We start from the raw sequence: 18732 nt of genomic DNA, 5'->3' as shown, positions 1-18732 counted from the left end.
GAGAGTAGTTTCCAGATGGACCCAACCTGCTCATTTCATGTCTTTATTTATAATTTCCTGGCATATCATGAGGACAATTAATCAACATTTCTGTAAATATTCCAGTGTTAGTAGCAGCTGACGGATTTTCAGCTGAAAAACTTTCTAACTCTAAAAGACTAAGAGGCCTGATTGAATATAGAGATGGCCATGAGATGCATGCAGCTACGCTGAGCCTACATTTGATGGTAGCATGCCCATGTTAGTCAGCTCAGATTGGATGTCACATGGAAACTTTTGAATGTGGAATTTATCATTTTTGCTTAATAGAGTTGAATTCCATAACACTGTGTGCAAAGTTAATGTACTCACATGTATAAATTGGCAATGAGATGCATATGAAATGTCCTACAGACACATTAAGGCTCATTTACGCTCAAATTTAGATACATGTACCGAAACGTATAGAGCCCTCTCTCCGTACTATGCATTTATTTCATGCATATTTTGTCAAGCTAATGAATATGGACGAAATGGAGCAGTACCCCCAGGAGGGCACTTTAGCTAGTACGTCAGGCGAGATGACCATAAGCCATGAGGAAGAAATCTCAACAATGGCAGAAAGGGGAGACTTTTTGAGTTGGTAAGAAACTACAGACATTTTTATGAGTCAAGCTGCCCTTGACACAGCTTCCACTGTTCTGAGATCAGTTGCTGCATGCATTATTATCCACATGCACAGATGCATGTGGATAATGTACCAGCACATTAGAAAATCACTTCAACCACCTTTTCTTCCTTAAGAGCCAGCAGAGGGAAGTAAAAGGAGCAAATTACGCTGTGATTTATCAACTTAGATCGATACAAGTTGTCTTACTTAATCACCTCAGTCAACATGTGTGACAACGAGGAGTGTGTTGTGGAACAGCTTTTAGTAACTCCTGCAAGGAAAGCTTTCACCGTGAAGATTGAGATCATTGTCAGTTAATGGCAAATATTCCGAAGGTAAAGATGTCCAGCTAGATGCAAGAGGGAGGCTTTCAGCCTGCGAAAGATGGGCAGCACAAAGTCGTGAGACAGAATAGGTCCTGAATCTAATCGGGTCGATTTTTCTCATTGGTATAGTAAACAGCTGAATGGGCGGAGGGGTGTGGGTGGGGAATTCTGGATATTGTGGGGTAGTGGGGGGAGTAGTTGATTTCTTGGCTCTGTTTGTCTTGGCTCTGTAAAAGGTAGGAAATGGCAAGTGCCTTGGTCAAGCCTTAGTGTCAGTGTATATGGTAAATTAAAGCTAGTTGTACATACATTTTACCCACTGCCTCTTTAAAAACCATTGTAACATATCAAATCTAATTTACAAAAAAAACATGACGCATTTACTATGTGACATTGTGATAAAATGTGATTTTAATGCATGCATATATCAATTATGTTTTAGTCTACAGTAGCAAGCATGCATAATTAATTCCATGTTACACTGAATGGTTACGCAAATTCACTTTCGCAAATGTGTATGGTCTGATGGAAATTCATTCTGTCATTTAATCTGCTGTTGCTGATCCTCCGGTGGAATGAGGGAAAATCATTTGTACATACAGAGCGACACAAAGGCTCGCCTGTATTGGCCTCACTCTGCCAGGCTCATCATCAATCTTTCTGTGGACGGCTCGTGGGGAGCCAGCTGGGCCTGTTTTGAGGTTGTGATGCTTGACAGCTTAAATAGAACAGCAGGCACGATGTCCACGCAGTGACAGCATAAACGACGTTTTCAGGCCCACCGACGAGCGCCGAAAAGACGCATCTCTGTGTTACCTGTGTGACTGTGAAAGCTGAAGTGCCAGCCCTGGTATTAACTTATACTCCAAGGTTGAATTGGTCTTTGATTGACCGGAGGATAAGTTCTCAGCGAGGTGGCAGAGGCGGACCGGCAGGATACACAGGCGAGCAGAATGATGGCCTTTTGCCTTCAGCTTCACTGCCTCATGAGTCTTTTTTCCTGCAGTTTCTCTCTTCTCCTCGGTTTCTTTTCTTTGAAGCGGTTTTGCCTTGGATGTGTTGACAGCTTACTAGTCTGTGTAGCTAAGAGCTGTTTTATTCTTCCTCGTGTCTACATCAGAGTTTAAGTATGAGGTCAACAGCTAATGATTTTTCTTTAAGTGCAGTACGAACCTTTCATGGAGGAGGGAGTCTGAGATGATTTATGACAATATGCTGCAACAACTGTAAGAGTTTTAACGAGCGTGGCATACGGGCACTGTATACTATCACAATAATCTGTACATTGTTGAAAAAACATTTATATTTCCCTTTGTTCTTTCCCTCAGCAAAGGGAAATGAGAGTAAAAATTAAAGCGACTGACAAGTCTCCCGCCAGATGCTGAACAGACTGAGCCTCACACATGGTGAACTCAGCAGCGGCCCCTAATCCAAACTCTAACTGAGCCCAGAGGAGGAGCCGCTCCCGAAATCCCACAGCCGAAATGAATAGACATTGCTGAGAAGCAAATGGCTGCTGCAGATTTCTTATTATTCCATTTAAAGACTGGTTAAGCATATTCTTTTATCAAGCTGCTGTACATGTCAGGGAAGCTTTTTAGGCTGAACGTAACATTTTCTGGCTAATACAAAGCCAGGAATTTCAATCATACTCCAATGCAGGTGTTTGCCTTTGCTGTGAGAGCGAGAGAGCACAACATGATGATAGATAACAAGAATGTTGGGGGAGGGTGGGCTGAGCGTCAGGTGCACTATTCTCTGACATTGTTATTGCACAATGATAAGCTGTTAGACAGGGCAGAGGGGAATTTGACTGCAGGCGGAATCTAGGCCATGTGTAGAAATCATCTTCAATTTGTAGCCTCCCAGATAGCCTGTGGGGAAGAGGAAATAGTCGCTCCATCCCCTATTATGGCCTGGCTTGTAATTAAAGGAAAACCATGATGCCGGGTTTGCAGACTCAGGCTGCCTGAAATCCTCCCGAATGCAGGGGGGATCTGTGTGTGTGTGTGTGTGTGTGTGTGTGTACATGTTTTTGTTACCTCTTTTGGACCTATTCTGGTATAAACACAGCCACTGTCACCCTTAGTGGTCCTTATCTGGACTGGAATCAGTTGGTTATGGTTAAGGTTGGGGTCAGACTTTCCACAACTCAATGATTGGAAGTGCAATGTCCTGGGATAGCTGCAGACACTATAGCATGTCAACATGTCATTTAGCTGACGCTTTTATCCACTTCTAATTAGTACATTCAACATCTATGAGGGGCCATTCGGGGTCCAGTATCTTTCCCAAGGACACTCTGGCATGGGCTGGGATTTGAGCCGCCGACTCTCTGGTTGGAGGACGACTGCTCTACTACAGCCGACCGCATGTCCTGCGGATAATCCCAAGGGCATTGGGTCCAGTCTTTCTCACATGCACAATGCAGCAGGAGGTACTCACACACATTTTCTTCAGGAGTCAAGTGAGGGGAGGTGCAGCAGGCAGAGGCAGGGAGCACCGTATTAATTCCTCTGCATAGATCACATGATTTTGTTTACAGAACCCCTGCTGTGTTCTCACATCGGATTCTGGGGACTAACTTCAGATTCTATACTAGGAGGCCAGACAGAGAAAGTCTGCAGGCTCTCATTCGGACATCTGCGTATTAACCTCCTCTGGAGAAATTGGGGCGGATCTCCGGAGTTCAGTGCATGTCTGAAAGCAGCGTGTGTGTGTGTGTGTGGGTGCAAAAGAGTGATTGCTGAATGCATGCGTGTGTGTGATGTGTTTATGCCTGTGGTTAAAAGGGATTCTGTGTGTGCATGTTTATGTCCAGTCTACGGGGAGGAACCCATTGTGTGCTGGGACTGCTCACCAGTGCCAGGGTGTATTCAAAAGTTGATTATGTTTTTGGCTCAATATTGCTGACAGTTACAAAGTCGTTCCGCTTCAGAGAAAATTCTACTAGAAAGCCAGTGTGTTTACTTTCACTGCTGACTATCTGCCAGGTTTCCTCCAATAGCCAGACAGAGAAAATGCTTCCTTTTTTTGTGGCACTGGAGGCATCACAAATACAGATGACACATAGGCAGGTGCTTGCAAAAAAACACATTAGGAATTCATTCATCCAATGTACATATCTTTTCACAACATTTTCCCCAGACAGCAGCACAGAACATTCTAGCCTCTGTTGATGACCCGGGAGCTTCAAGTTGTCAAAACCAACACAGCAAACATCTTGGTTATAAAACCACAAGAGGAAAGATGTGACTTAAAGGTTCAAAACAGATCCTTGTTTTCCAGCTGTCTGAAAATCTGCATTAATGAACTACTACTAATAGGAGAAACACTGGTGGCAACAACTTGACAAGTGGGCACTAAGCAGTAAAAAGTCAAATGTTTTTCATATGCACCACATTTATAGGTTCAATGAATGAACAAATTAATTAATTATCCTAATTGACATTAAGATATGGGATAAAAAAACATGTTTCTCCTTGAAATAACCTTTTTTTTAATTTTCATTACATTGCAGTGCATTTATGCTTTGTATGTTTTATAAAATTATGCAATAGTTAAAATTACTGTATATGATGAAATAGTTGTATTAGAACAGGCTTGAGGCCACCAAATTTGGGCTTTGATGGCCAAGAGCATGTCCCTGAACCCCCCCTAACTGGCCTCTTGTTCCCACTGGCTGGATTCTCCATAATGGAAAGCCCTGAACTATTCATGCAGTGGTTGACTCTGAGATTGCATTGCATCACATTAAAAAGGTCAGCTTTCAGTCATCAGTGCACTGAGTGTTTCACATCCTCCCTTAATGTCATTTGGTTTACTCACTGCTTTGCCCTTTGGAGCCCTGGCATACTGAGCTGACTTCGAAAAGCCTGCAACGGTAAAAACCTTGCGTCATCTGTAACGGGCTGTATGGGAACTTCTGTGCCTGCATGAGAGGAAATGATTTTACTCCAAAGAACATTATCAAGCTCATCTGCCCAAAATACAAGATTGAATCACATTAGCAAGTAAAGTGTGTCACCAGTTCGGCTCTTGGGCTTCGGGTGCTACTTTAGGTGAGTTTATGTCTGATCTGGACTCTGTCTTCACAATTATACATTGTCTTAAAGCTTTAGATCTCCTGAATTCATATGTGCAAAGCATTCATCTGCTGAAATAGAGTAGATTTGATTGTTTTTCAAAAAAGACATTTCTCTGTAACTTTGGCTGAGTATCTCACTTACAAACACTTACAGCACTCACAGCTGTTCTTTTTACCTGGTGGTTTCACAGAATGCAGAAACAGATGATCTGATGTCACAGACCCATCTCGACAATTTCCTCGACAAACGCCTCAAACTACTTTTGATCGGGGCTGTCTACCAATGTATACATATCCTCCTTTTTTTAATTAAAAAAAAAAGTGTAATGGACCACATTTTCCACTTAAAGCTGCTTCTGTCATTTAACAGTCACACAGCTTTTTTTAAAGGCAGTGTACACTTGCAATGCTTTATAATAATAATAATAATAATAATAACAAAAACAACAATAATAATTAATTATTATTTAAAAAATATTATTATTATTATTATTATTATTATTATTAGTAGTAGTAGTAGTAGCAGTAGTAGTAGTAGTAGTACTGTATTGCCCCCATTAAGGAGGTTATGTTTTCATTGGCATTTATTTGTCTAATTGTAAAATGTGTCATACATTATGGGTGGGCAATGTATATAACAGCATCTTGAATTGTGCTCTAGCCTCATGGAGTGCAGCCTCACCTTGTAAGCTCGTGAGGAGATCTCAGAGAAGCCACGACACTTGTGTGATTTGCATTTGTTTAGTCCTGCACTCTCTTATAGCTATTTGTTTTATACAATGCCTCTTAAGAAAGGGCAAATGTTCCGTGTTGATTGAACCAGGGAATCATTGTGCATCAGGTCGTATAGCAAAATGCAAGCAGTGTGGGTTAAAGAAGTGGAGGCTTTATTGATTGCTGTCTGTGTTCTCTTGTTTGCTGTGTAGATGATCATTGCCAGTTCACAGCTAGAAGGCTGGCTTTACACAGGGCTGTCCTTGATCAAGAAGTATTTGATAGCTACTGTTGATAACAAGTGTGTGTGTGTGTGTGTGTGTGCTTGCATGTGTGTACAGGAGCAGGACTGATGGTAAGGAAAATGAGAAGTATGCTTTGACTTTGCTCAATGTGGGGGCATGCAGCCATCTTGTGTGTATTTGTTTTACAGCATAAAACAAAGCGTTTTTCTAGTTTCCGTCATGACTTTGTGTAGAAACTGCCTTTCTCTGCATACCACGTATTGCCCGTTACTTGAAAAGCACTTTAAAGGGAATGGAGCATATGGTTTGTCGTAACGCTTGAGGTTCAGGCTTGATTATTGAGCATACACTGGTTTGCGGTGAACCGGTACATCCTGTTAACAAATGAATTTGTTAATTAACAAATGACAAGTCCTACCAGGTTAGCTAGCCTGAAACGCTCTTCAATCAGGGATTTATCAGTGAATTTTCACATGCTGAAATCTCAACTGGAATAAGACCAACACTGCAGGGGGTCCAGTGCTTTTTGAGGAAAGACATTTGCTGAAACTGCCTGGTCCACCAAACCAGTGCAGTAAGTTTCGACATGGTTTTGAACTACAAATGGCAGTTGGAGTTAGTTTACGCGAGGTCATTTAAACGGAGCCTCTACTAACTTTAACAGTGTACACATACAGCTCTGTGCAGCTGCACATATTGAACTGGAAACCTCACTCATCTGTCTGTTCGAAGCCAATTAGGCTTATATGTTTTGGCAGCAAAGAGTGAGACTACAAAACTCTTTGCACCACCAATTAAGTATACAGGTACATTTGTTTTAATATACTTTTTTTGCTTCCACATCAATCAATCTATTGATTTTGTTTAGGCCACAAATCAAAATTAGCATCATAGGGCCTAACAAGGTGTGACATCAAGAGTAAGGCAAAATGACCTCACCAAAGGAGATAAAAATGTAGAAACCTCAGTGAGAGTAGCATGTGAGGGATCCCTCTTCCAGGACGAGATAAAAGATACATGTATCAGAGCACATTGACAAAATAACACAATAAACATACACTACGTTCAAGAGATAGACAGTGTCTCGCATATATTCTGGATCTACGAGAAAAAGACAGGAAGATTTATTGAGACGTTAATGTGTTGAAGATGGAAAGAAGGAAAGAGAGGCTCCATGTGTCATGTGTTGGCATGTCGTGTGTGTGTGTGTGTGTGTGTGTTTGTGTTGGTCATGTGATGAGGCCGTGAAGGCCGAGGCGGATACCCTGGTATTCAGGCGCTGTTGCTTTAACTTTGACAGCCATAGTTATTATTTTAATGGTTAATTAGCTGTCTGCCTCTCGTCTCCCACTGTGCATTTGTCTGCATGTCTGAAATATCGTTACTTCCTGCCTCCCCTTGTTACATCAATACACAAAGGTAGCTGCTAATGTACAGTGGAGAAAACTGAGGCTTGTTTTTATACAACAGAATGTGAATCTTTTAACTAATCAATCATCTGTAAAAATCACCAGTTAAATGGTTATGATTACCATCAAGATGATCAAAGATACAACATATTTTATTTTCATTTAATTTGACTAAAATAGAGCAAAATAACTTGATTCTTACTTCAAAATGTTCATGCTTTATCATATCAGATCTATCATCTCTGGTATAATCATTCTGAAAGCTGTTCAGTGTCTCCTAATTCCTGTTTTACACCTGACAGGACAGATTAGGGGCAAACCTAGCTATTCTCTGTTGTTTGTGGCTTCAGACAGGCAGGGTGGAGGAATTAGTGAAGCGTTAAGATCCTGATTGGCAGCAGCCGCCGTTTCTTTATGACACAAGCATCTGGTGAAACGTTGGACTTGAAAGAGCCAAAGAAAGCAGATGAATCAGACAAGGAACCATCCGACTGAGCGGAAGCTGCCAATGTCTAACCAGTGCACAGGCAGTCTGCAAATAATCCCCTCCCAGACGTGTTTGCACTACTCTCTCGCCTGTTCATTTTAAATTAATTACTCATACTCGCGACATATGGTGGTAGAGAGTTTGTCATTATCACCACTGAAGGTGCAGTTGCCGCTGTTTAGGTGAGACATCTCCTTGTATCGGCCCTCGTCTGATTAATACCTCCTGGGTTGGAGAGAGATTTACCTGCACGCCAAATCTGGTATTCAGCAGAAGATACAACAAGAGGAACACACCAACTTTCACATGATGGATCATGGCTATCCTACAGTCGATGGATCTACCTCCGGAACATATCACTCCTGCCGTCACTTTCTCCCAGTGATTGTGGAAATGAAAACTGGGGCACAAGCTGCAGCCATGGGCCCCCGACGCCCTGGGCTGGGATTTGCTGCAAGTTATCAGACGCTGTCCGTAGTAATTCAGATTGATGAAAGATAAGGAAAACTGATTGTATGGGATGATGGACAGCTGTATCACAGATAAATCTGGCTATCTCCGAGCCAGCCAAATTGACAATTGTGAAAGCAGAGCGGCTTCTATTTCAGACTCTGGTAGTTATTCTGGCTCCGTCACGCATGTTAGTGAGATGTCAACTGAGAGCAGAAAGTCCCCGTGCTCTGCTGTGCAAGCAAAGATATGTGTGAAATGATGTGAAAATTTCCAGACCAAACAACAAAATTGATATAACTCTAAACAACACAGAGTTCTGCTTCATCTTATGACTACGCCTGCAAAACCACTGCTGAAACTCAAATGATAGACAAAATAGCATAATTAGATCAAACTGTTGATTTTTGACTTAGTTATTTTCAGACAGTACTCCAATACTTCTATCTTACTTTTTTACAATACTTAATTTGATTTAAAATTGAAATTACTTTTTTTTCATTCACATATCCCTTTTGTTTATTTTTGACTAGATATGACGCAAATAGTTCTGCATTGAAGTGATAATCTTTACGCAAGCACAAGCAGAGAGTGAGGATGAAGCAGATGTTTGTATTTAGATGGTGCTTGCATACGGAACACGTCAACAGCTGCAGCAAGGCACAGTTTGTCGAGCATTTTATTAGACAATTTAGGGTGGACAATGCATTGAGAGCAAGATTACAGTGTATCTGCTCTTACAGCAGCAGACATGTGTGTTACCTGAAATAACTGCAAACCTGAAGAGAAGCAGATATTGCAATATTTCCATTATTCGCCTGTGTGCAGCAGATGTAGGGTAATAACTGTAGCAGACATGTACAAATGGATTCGGAGCAAATGCCTGTTTTACCTGGTCTGCCAGAATCATGTTCTTTACTTTATTTAACAATACCAGACTATTAAAAAAATAAGATCACAGGACCACCTGCAGCTGGGACTGTTTTCATGTACAGAGAAGTAGAGAGAAACATTCGGTGGTTAACATACGTGTAGTCGGTATTAGGTCGAGAAGCCTCATTACTGGGGCTGAATTAACTTTACCTGAAGTGATTGTGGTTTTACTGTTTAAAACCTTCAGGCTGAAAGAGGGGATGTTGCAGAAAATGGGTCTTCATTGCAAGTCTTATTTTTAGCTCTGGTTACTAATATACAGTGTGTAAGTAAGTTTATTTTTTTTCTTAAATGACAAGATCCCACCCAGCGATGAATTTATCTTACTTGTCTGTGTAGCCGAGGCCTAATCTATCTTTTACTGCTGTCATCTAGAAAACTACACATAAAAGAGCCTATGTGTCACCACCGGGTAACATGTTCATTCATCACACTGGTGTAACCATCACCTCTGAGCATGCTCACCAACGTCGACCTGACATTGAGCTGCTCCCCAGATATGCAGCATCGATACAAGCTGCACCGACTGCGTTCATTGTAATCAAGGTGTGGGACTCAGTGCTGCCGTATGGCTCTCTTATGGGTTTTTATGGGTTCTTAATAGTTTCAGTGCAATAATGTTGTGTTGTGGCAGAGTAATATAATGACGTGGCTGCAAACATTACAACAAAAGCCACAAAACACGAGAGGAACATATTTATTGATGCACATTCTTTGGATCTGCGTAATCCAGTGTAAGGCTGAATAGATGATAGGCTTCCTTTACTGTGGTGTGTGCCTGTGTGTCTCTGTGTATGTGTGGCAGCTTGCTCAATTAGTGCCTTTACCTAACCCTATTTCTAAACTGCAGCAGCTAATATGTTTAGGTGGTCGCGGTGGATGCGAGCCAAAAATCGGACACAGCAGAGACCAGGATTCACATCCATAGTCCTGATTGTGGTTTAGGCAACAATATCACTTTGGTTGAGATCAGGGCAATATGGTGGCAGATGGATTGGTAAAATTGTAATAAACCTGTGAGAAGTCACCATTAACTTTTTCTGTGTTAAACTACGGCACAAACCTCAACTAGGAGCTGTGAATCAGAACAGAACCATAAAACACTAACAAGTCATGCTGGAGGCACTACAAGTGGATATTGTGCTGCATGGTCAGATATTTGGACGGAAAACAAATATTATATTAAATTAAGTTTTAATGATAGTTCAGGATCAATTTATTTTTCCCACATTAATGAACAATACCCTAATTAAATTCAGGGATAACAATCTGGTTATATTGACATTTCCTTAAAAATCGTATATATCTACTTTTACAGTTTAGTTGTGTAGAAATGTGAATTGTAAGAGACGCCCTGTCTCTTGCTCCAGTGAGACTTAACATACTCACCAATTTTGAAGGTCAAAACAACTAAATGGCAGTTATGGACAGAAGAATAAAGATACACACATGCACCTAGACACAGACACGCACACTATATTTGTTTTTCTGTTTGTTTTTGTTCCACTGGAACACTGGGATTGCAGTATGAATACCATCAAATAACAGCACTGACTGGAGACTCAAGGAGACTTGACAGACAATAGCATCAGTTGCTTCACTACAGAGTTGTTACAGCTGTAATTCCAGTGTACAAACATATGGAGCTATATGTGCTTCACTTGTTGAGACTCACGGTAGTCTCACAGTTACGATGTGTTTCCATTCAAGCTAATCTGAAAGGGTTCATGAATAATAAGTAGCTGCCATTAGTCAACAAGAGTTAAACTGTTATTCTGTTTATCATCAAGTCAAATTAAATACTAGCTATAATCATCCCAATGTCATGATCAAATTGCAACAGCATTTACTTTAATGACTGAGAGGTGTGATTCTGATTCACATCATAAGACACGATGTTCAAGGCATCATTATCACAAACAAGTGTTGTCAGGTTTAAGTTTGGTTTTACATGCCAGCTACATCCTATTGGACAGTACATGCCAGTAAATCCACCTCACAACTGAAAACAACTTACTTTTCCACAAATACTTACGGTCTCATATTGCAATAAACATGTGTGAGGTTATATAGACATACCTGCAGGAGCCAGTCATGAAAGTTTAATGGAGTGACTGGTGGGGTCACAGGCCAGTGAGTGATGGGGTCAGGGTCACACTGCCCGCTTCACCTTAGCATAACGGCTACATCACTGAACGGCTGCGGCTCACACCCACGTGTGTGTGATGTCCACACCGCCAGCCCTGTCTCTCCACTGAGTTTGCCCTCGATAATGGTCATCAATAATAGAATTCTTCATTTCGTTTCATTATAAACTTCATTTATATTCAGTTTGGAGACAGTGGCAGGGAGAGCCAGAGCACCCTGTAAAACCACTGCCCTTTACTTAATGCTCTCCCAACTTATTGGCACAATATAACTGCAGCCTACATTGTGTTCCTGCCATGACTGTATAGTCCACATGGAGCCTCCACTTGTCCCTTTAACAACATGGAATTTGTTAAAAATTAAACAAAAATGTGTTGTAAGCATTAACAGACAATGAGATATCTCTCTCAACGTTATTGACACATTTGACCATATTTTTACTGGTCAGGCTGTATCTGAATATGTCACAGACAGGGAAACATTGTAAACACCTCTTTTTAACCATTATAGCAATTACATGTTGTCAAAAGACAAAGTGGCCTATACAGACATAGTAAATTGTAGGTTATAATTATATTATGTCAATGAATTAACAGGACATTAGAAGAAGGGCAGTAGGTTTGTGGTTCTCTCTCTCTCTCTCTCTCTCAACCGAATATAAATGGAATGTATAAAGAAATGAAATTAAACATTCTATTATTGATGGCCATTACCGAAGGCAAACTCACCGTAGAAAAACAGGGCTGATAGTGGCCACGCCGCCACTGAAACAGTGAGATCTTCGGGTTACGGCTTAATGAGATCTTAAAATAAGGGTTCAATGAGATCTCAGGGTTAGGGTACAGTGAGATCTTCAGACCGCCTGACAGTCATGGCAGCTGTACTCGGCTCTCCAGACATGCCTCTGGTGTCTTGCTGCCAAACCTTGTTAGCTAGTTTTGTGATTGTTGTATATGAGGCATTGGTTAGATTTATTACTGTTGTACACTGCTGGAGACTGGGCCAGGACATTAGATTTAAAAACTGATCTTGTACATTACACGGTAGGTTTGTTGATGTGTGTTAGTCTCACCAAGTTTATGGGTGCCGTCCCTTTGTATTCTTGTTTCTTAGTGAGGACTTTTGTTTCCGTTTCTGATTCCTGTTTTTTGTCGGTAACTAGTTAAGTCTAGGTTTGAATCCTCTTTCTGTTATATTTATTTCTTTGATTTGGGCAGCATTCTCTTGCCCTTTGTTTTCCTTTGTAGTTTGCCTCACTCTTTCATTTATTGTAATATTGCTCCTGACTTATGCAATAAATAATTTATTTAACCAATTACACTTGGTTTAATGTTCCCCTTCCCCCCACAAGCTAAGGAAAAGCTAAGAAAGGGGTTATGTGACTGTCTCAAACAGAGGTTAGGGGACCGGCACAAGCCCCACACTCTGCACAGATATTTTTCCACAATAAAAATTAAGGCAGAAATGGTCATGAGCCATAATACTCAGGTTATTTTTTTCATTGGCAACTCTTACGTCTTTCTTCCTTGAATCTATGGAGCCATATTTCATTGGGTCAAGTTGTGCTGGTGAACTCTCTCTTTGCTTGCACTTTAGAGGCTTGATTATCATCAACTTGCTCCCAACTTGGGAGGCATCAGCTGTGATTCTAATTTCAGTTGTGTGTGTATGTGGCAGAATGATCTTCTGTAAACAAACCCTGCAGTGAGCAGTTGAATTGCTGCTCTTCCATCTCATCTGCCTCACCACCCTTACTTTAAGGGGCCATAATGTCCATGATGGACCAAAGCCAAACTAACATTGACTTGTAATTTCGAGCCTGAAGCAGCTGGATATATTAAAGTTAGTATTAGGTGAAAGAGCATGTAGCAAAACGCTACTAACTGATGCTGTTCTTAAAACCTAAAACATGTCACTTGACTTAAATATGACATGTAATGAGCTATTCATAACATTTAATGACCTGACTGGTCATTTCTATATTTCAGCTGGAATAGAATAGAGTAAAACCGAGGCTTCAATATGGCTGTGTAGAGTCAAAGCAACGCATACAGTATTGGCCTACTTTGATCTGGGATGAATATGGAAATAACATCTTTCTCGATTTAGACTTGGCAAGACAGGTATCAAGTGTTTCCCTGGCTAGATGGATGAATCTGGAGGATAAATACAGAGTGCTGCTAAATTATTTACAGCTTTCCATCACCAAACCAACAAACTGGATAATAACCTAAAATCATATTTGGAGATATTGCAACATAAGGGAAGAAGCATTGTACTGACACGTTCGATGAGGCAAAATGAAAACAAAGCCTTTTGTCTTCTCTGTGAGAGCTGATCAAAAGCACATGTGCCACGTTTGTTTTTGGCCAGCTCTCTCAGCATGAGAACAGTATGAATCATTACAGGATCTCCACTACACGCTAGTGTGTGTTGTGTTAATGTGACAATTAACTCCAAAATATCAAACAGGAAATATAAAAAGAATCTGTGTGGTCAGCGACAGTGTGATTTAAAACATGTTAGAACTTTGTATGTGACACATAAAAATGCCAGAAACTGGATATGGACAGGATAAATAAAGGAGATTTTTTTGTATGCTTTTTTGACTTGTTTTATTTGCAGCACAATGGTTTATTTTCTTTTGTAAATGTGTTGAGAAAAAGTCCCTTGGACAAAAACATGGACTCCCAGCAGACCACAATTTTTCCAATATGCCATTTCCATCTGCATTTCAAACGGGTGAGCCGAGGTGCTGTAAAGGGCACAGTTTTCTTCTTCTTCACAACATATCATCATCCACACACCGACACAGTGCACATAGCTTTTTTTGCTGGAGAAGGGACAAGCTGTTAAATATTCCTACCCACCTGCAAGTTGTTTTGACTGGCAGGTATTTGTGAGCTGTACAGACAAATCAAATAGCTTGCATGGTTCTCAATCAAAATGCTAGATCTTGTTTGATTTGGCAAATCATCCCATTTCACAAAGGTAGCATTATGATCATGTTTTGACACACGCACGTTCTCAGTCAAAGGAACTTTTTTGTTCTCATCACTGACAAAATGAGTGAAGGGAAGATGTGGTAGTTTATCTCTACACCCACCCCACATGTCAGTCATCCACTTTTATGCTGTCATTGCAAGGTTCAGCAGAATCTATTGTGGCCAGCACAGTGTGATATAAATAGTATGCTTTTCCATGTTTTTTCTAAACTGCTGGCTGCAAACACAGCGTATACTGAAAAATATAGCTGTTAGCTGGAATTCAGGTGTTCAAATCCTTTTGCAACATTTAAGCAACAAGCGGCAATGAGTGGATCGCAAGTTTGATAAAGGAGCTCATTGATGAAAAAATAAATACTTAAGTGCTGTTTATTAATATTTCCCTCCAAAAAGAATAAGCAAAAACTTTAGAAATTAAGAGCAGACTCATGGAAAGAAACAGGCTAATGCACTGGAAGGTGCTATTATGATACCAAGCTGGGGTTTACCCCTTTTCTAGCTGCAATGGCACCAGTTTATTTAGTTTTCCTTTGATACAACTTCCCTGTGACACAGCTTGAGTTACGGTCAATTTCCTGCTATGCCCCACCCTTTCAGAATTTCTTTGATCAAAAAACATGTGTGCCATCAATCAATATAGCACCCCCAACAGGGTGATTGGAATGAATGTGCGCCTGCTTTAGAATTTCAGTTTGTTCTGTTTTTCCCCAAAACAGGAATTCTATCAACTAAGTTAGGAGGTACAATCATTTTCTGGTATTTCTGGAGCTCCCTATGGGTCCGGCTCAAGATGCTTTGGTCAGGGAATTCCCAAAGTTAAATTGAAATTATCTATGGAGATAAATGATGATTGGAAACACATACCCCTTTTCCTGCTAAGCCTTTGGTTATGTTAATTTGATTGATAGAACTGTATATCTGATAAATTCAAAGGCCAAAAATGACCTGTATGTTAAACGGCCTGTTTGTAAAAACGACTTTGAGCTGTAAATGAGGATCAAGTCCTCAGTCAATAGTCAATGAAGTCCCTTTGAGCGATTTGCATGGGATATCACCCAGGAGAAAGGTAGTCAACTTTGTACAAGATATAACCTCCTCTGGCAAACATGGTGAAGTGGCTGCAGAACATCTTAAATCAATAGAAATCCAGGAGATAACACAAGAGTCTTGTGCTATTTTTATAAAACCTGGCCGGAGGATTGGCTTTGATTGGAAGAATGAGAGGTGACATTTTTTTTCTAAATAATCCCATTAAATTGATCTCATGATCTAGCGAGGCTTCTTGCTCAGACCACACGATGGACATGAGGTTCCAATGGCAGATCTGACACCACTCAACTCAGCCCATGCTGCTCTGTGCCAGTGCTTTCTATAGCAGTGAACAAGTACATACAGCAATAACTATTACATGATGATCCTTAAAGTTATCATAATTGTAAATATACGTATGTAATCAAACAATGGCCATTTAAATTCGCATATCATGCTATTTGAAAGTATATTTCCTGATGAAAGCACTTAACTGTTATGTTTTACCCCTTGAAGATAATATATAGTTGCACTATGCTTTGTATAATTAGCCATAACCATAAATTAACATTACAGGAGGCAGATTGAGGTACAAACAAATTACTCAAACAACTGCAATCCAAAGGTGTTTAATGTTGGCTGACACAGGGTCCTTGAAAACATGGAACAATGCCAGCAGCAACTAGGTTATAACTATTTATTATTTTAATATTCGATCAGTCTCCCAATTATCCTCTCAATTCATCTACAAAACATCAGAAAACAATGACATACTCATCACCGAGCCAAAGATGTTTAAAACATGGAAAAGTGACAAATCTTAACCTTGAGGAAGCTGAAACCATCAGCTGTTTGTGAGAGCTTGTGTAACTTGTTGAAATATTGATTGCCAATTCATTCTTCGTTGCAGCTCTGCTAACAAGTATTGTTTGTGTGTATCCAAAGCACTCTCCCTAGTGTCAGTCCTTTATCTCTTTGCATGTTGGACCAGACATCATATGTCCTTTGCACCAGGGAGCTGGCAGAGTAAAGTCTGTTTCAACTTATTTAGACATTTGTATTCACACAAATAGCTCCTCTAATTCTAAAAGCTGAGGGCTGCAGTGCATGTGTGAAAGCAGCTGTGCCCATAACACAGTGCACATCCTGCATCCGGGTTACACCTCTCTGCCACTAATTGAACAGAGCAGATGCAGAGAGAGGTGTGCCTCTCACCCGCTGGGCAATACTGGCAACTGTCTTCTACATGAAGCAGCCAAGTTTTGCCCATAATGTTTTATTGATAGGAAAGAAATACACAAAGAGGAGACTGAAAAATCAACACATGCACTAAGTTGGCAACACTGCATGTCAACCCACCTGGCAATGTAACACAGACTGTTCCTGAAAATGTGTTTTGAAAGTGTATCAGCCAATGGGGAAACTTGTCCAGAGGACCAATGGTGTAACTTTGGCCAGTCACGCTACACTTGGCTGTCCATTGGTGTAACTTCATCACAAACTCAACTCTTTCACGCATTCACTAAGCAGGCCATGGGCTGTACAGCCAAGAGAGGTTTGAAAACGCACCTCACGGTTGCACTGGATGACATGTTCCTGTCTGGAATACATCTGGTCACAGAGTTTGCATCAGAGGCGCAGGTACTATATGTCATGTTTGTGAATGTTTTTGAAACAAGTTGGAATACATCTGAGACCCTTTACAGTCCTGAGATAAAACTGCATTTGAGAAAAATACTGTAACTCATGAAAAATAATTCAGAGAGACCTAGCGTGTAAACTTTGTTTTGTTCTGATAAACTGCTACAGGCATCAGGATCATTATGAATTCCTTTGATGTGCCATTTGAAATTCAATATGTTTGCAACATATTTACTTTATGGCTTCAAGTATAGAGAATGCTGTAGAGGATTAAACCTGTGGGTGTAACAAGATCTACAGCACCTCAGTAAAAACATGCCATACACAATGCTATTATAATTCTGGAAAACAGTTTGAGGCCAAATTCAACATGGACCTCCTTACTATGAACTATAATGCAAAACATTGTGTAAAAACAACAGCAGGAAGTAAGTGAAAGCCACGTTTTATACATTACAAACTTTAGTGAGGCTAATTAAATATGAGATGTTTGAAAAGACATCTGTTCAGGCAAACTTACGTGAACAACGCTACTTTACTCTGTGAAACCCAGACAGGCTTTTTTTCATTTGTTATTTTTCACGTTTCCAACGTTGCGGTGGAAGAACTTCTTCTTACACTACTTGTTATTTTCTAAAAAGCAACAACTTAATGGTAAGTATTTATAAAAGATGATGACAAAACACTTTATATTACAGTTTTGCCAGTCAACCTTTCACATACACATTTATACAGTGCATCCGTGTGCAGCACTTTCTCTATCATACAACCAGGGACAATTGAGGTTCAGTATAAGGATACTTTGCCACGTGGAATGGGGAGACAGGAATCGAACCACCAAACTTCTGGTTAGTGGACGACCCGCTCTATCTCCTGAGCCAATTACACCCGCTTCAGCCAGATTGGACAGGTGTGCAGTTGTGAGAAGACGGAGTAAGGCTGTTTGCAACAGCAACAATCATTTTCATCTTCAGATGTGGTTGGACAACATGTTCCACAAACTTATCTTCAGTTACAGAGTCAGACCATTAACACAGGGAAGTCCAGTGTATTTTTTAAAGTTCCTCGACTAAACCACTAGTGCAGCTGTAGTAGCCCTCATGGAAACTCTGTATTAATGTTTGACAACTAAAACCTTTAATGCTGATCTCCTGCATGATAGTCAAACTCGCTCCACAGCCCATTTATGACAAGTTCTTCAAATTAAATGTCCTTTATCAATGTCCATGAAATGACACACACAAATCACTGTGGAAAGATGTACTTTAGATAGTGACAACACTATGATTATTTGGTTATGTTCAGGGAAAGTTTGGGTAAAAATTACTTTTGTATAACACGTAAAAGAAAAAGAAAAGAAAAACAATGTTGACTTCCCTTCCCCACATGGACTGGTATGCTTTATTGCTTTATAACAATCACACCTGTCACCTGTCTGCCTTTTTTTCCCGGCATAATTCCTGCAGATGTCGCAGGACTATTTTTGGCCCAGATTTAATGCCTCACAGAAAGGGATGTGCTAAACTATGTGCTGAGCATTGGCACTGGACAACCTGAAAATCATGAGGTTCATATCATCTGATAATGATAATCATCTGATTATCATCAT

General features: G+C 40.4%; 1 protein-coding gene across 3 annotated transcripts in view; it reads left to right on the top strand.

Moving 5' to 3' along the window:
• Positions 1-18732, top strand: part of opcml (opioid binding protein/cell adhesion molecule-like) — a 324664-nt gene that overhangs the window by 185849 nt on the left and 120083 nt on the right. The gene's annotated exons all lie outside the window — the stretch shown is intronic.

The sequence above is a fragment of the Hippoglossus stenolepis genome, chromosome 15, assembly GCF_022539355.2.
Source record: "Hippoglossus stenolepis isolate QCI-W04-F060 chromosome 15, HSTE1.2, whole genome shotgun sequence".
Classification (NCBI taxonomy): Eukaryota; Metazoa; Chordata; class Actinopteri; order Pleuronectiformes; family Pleuronectidae; genus Hippoglossus; species Hippoglossus stenolepis.
This window is presented reverse-complemented; position numbering and strand designations above follow the sequence as displayed.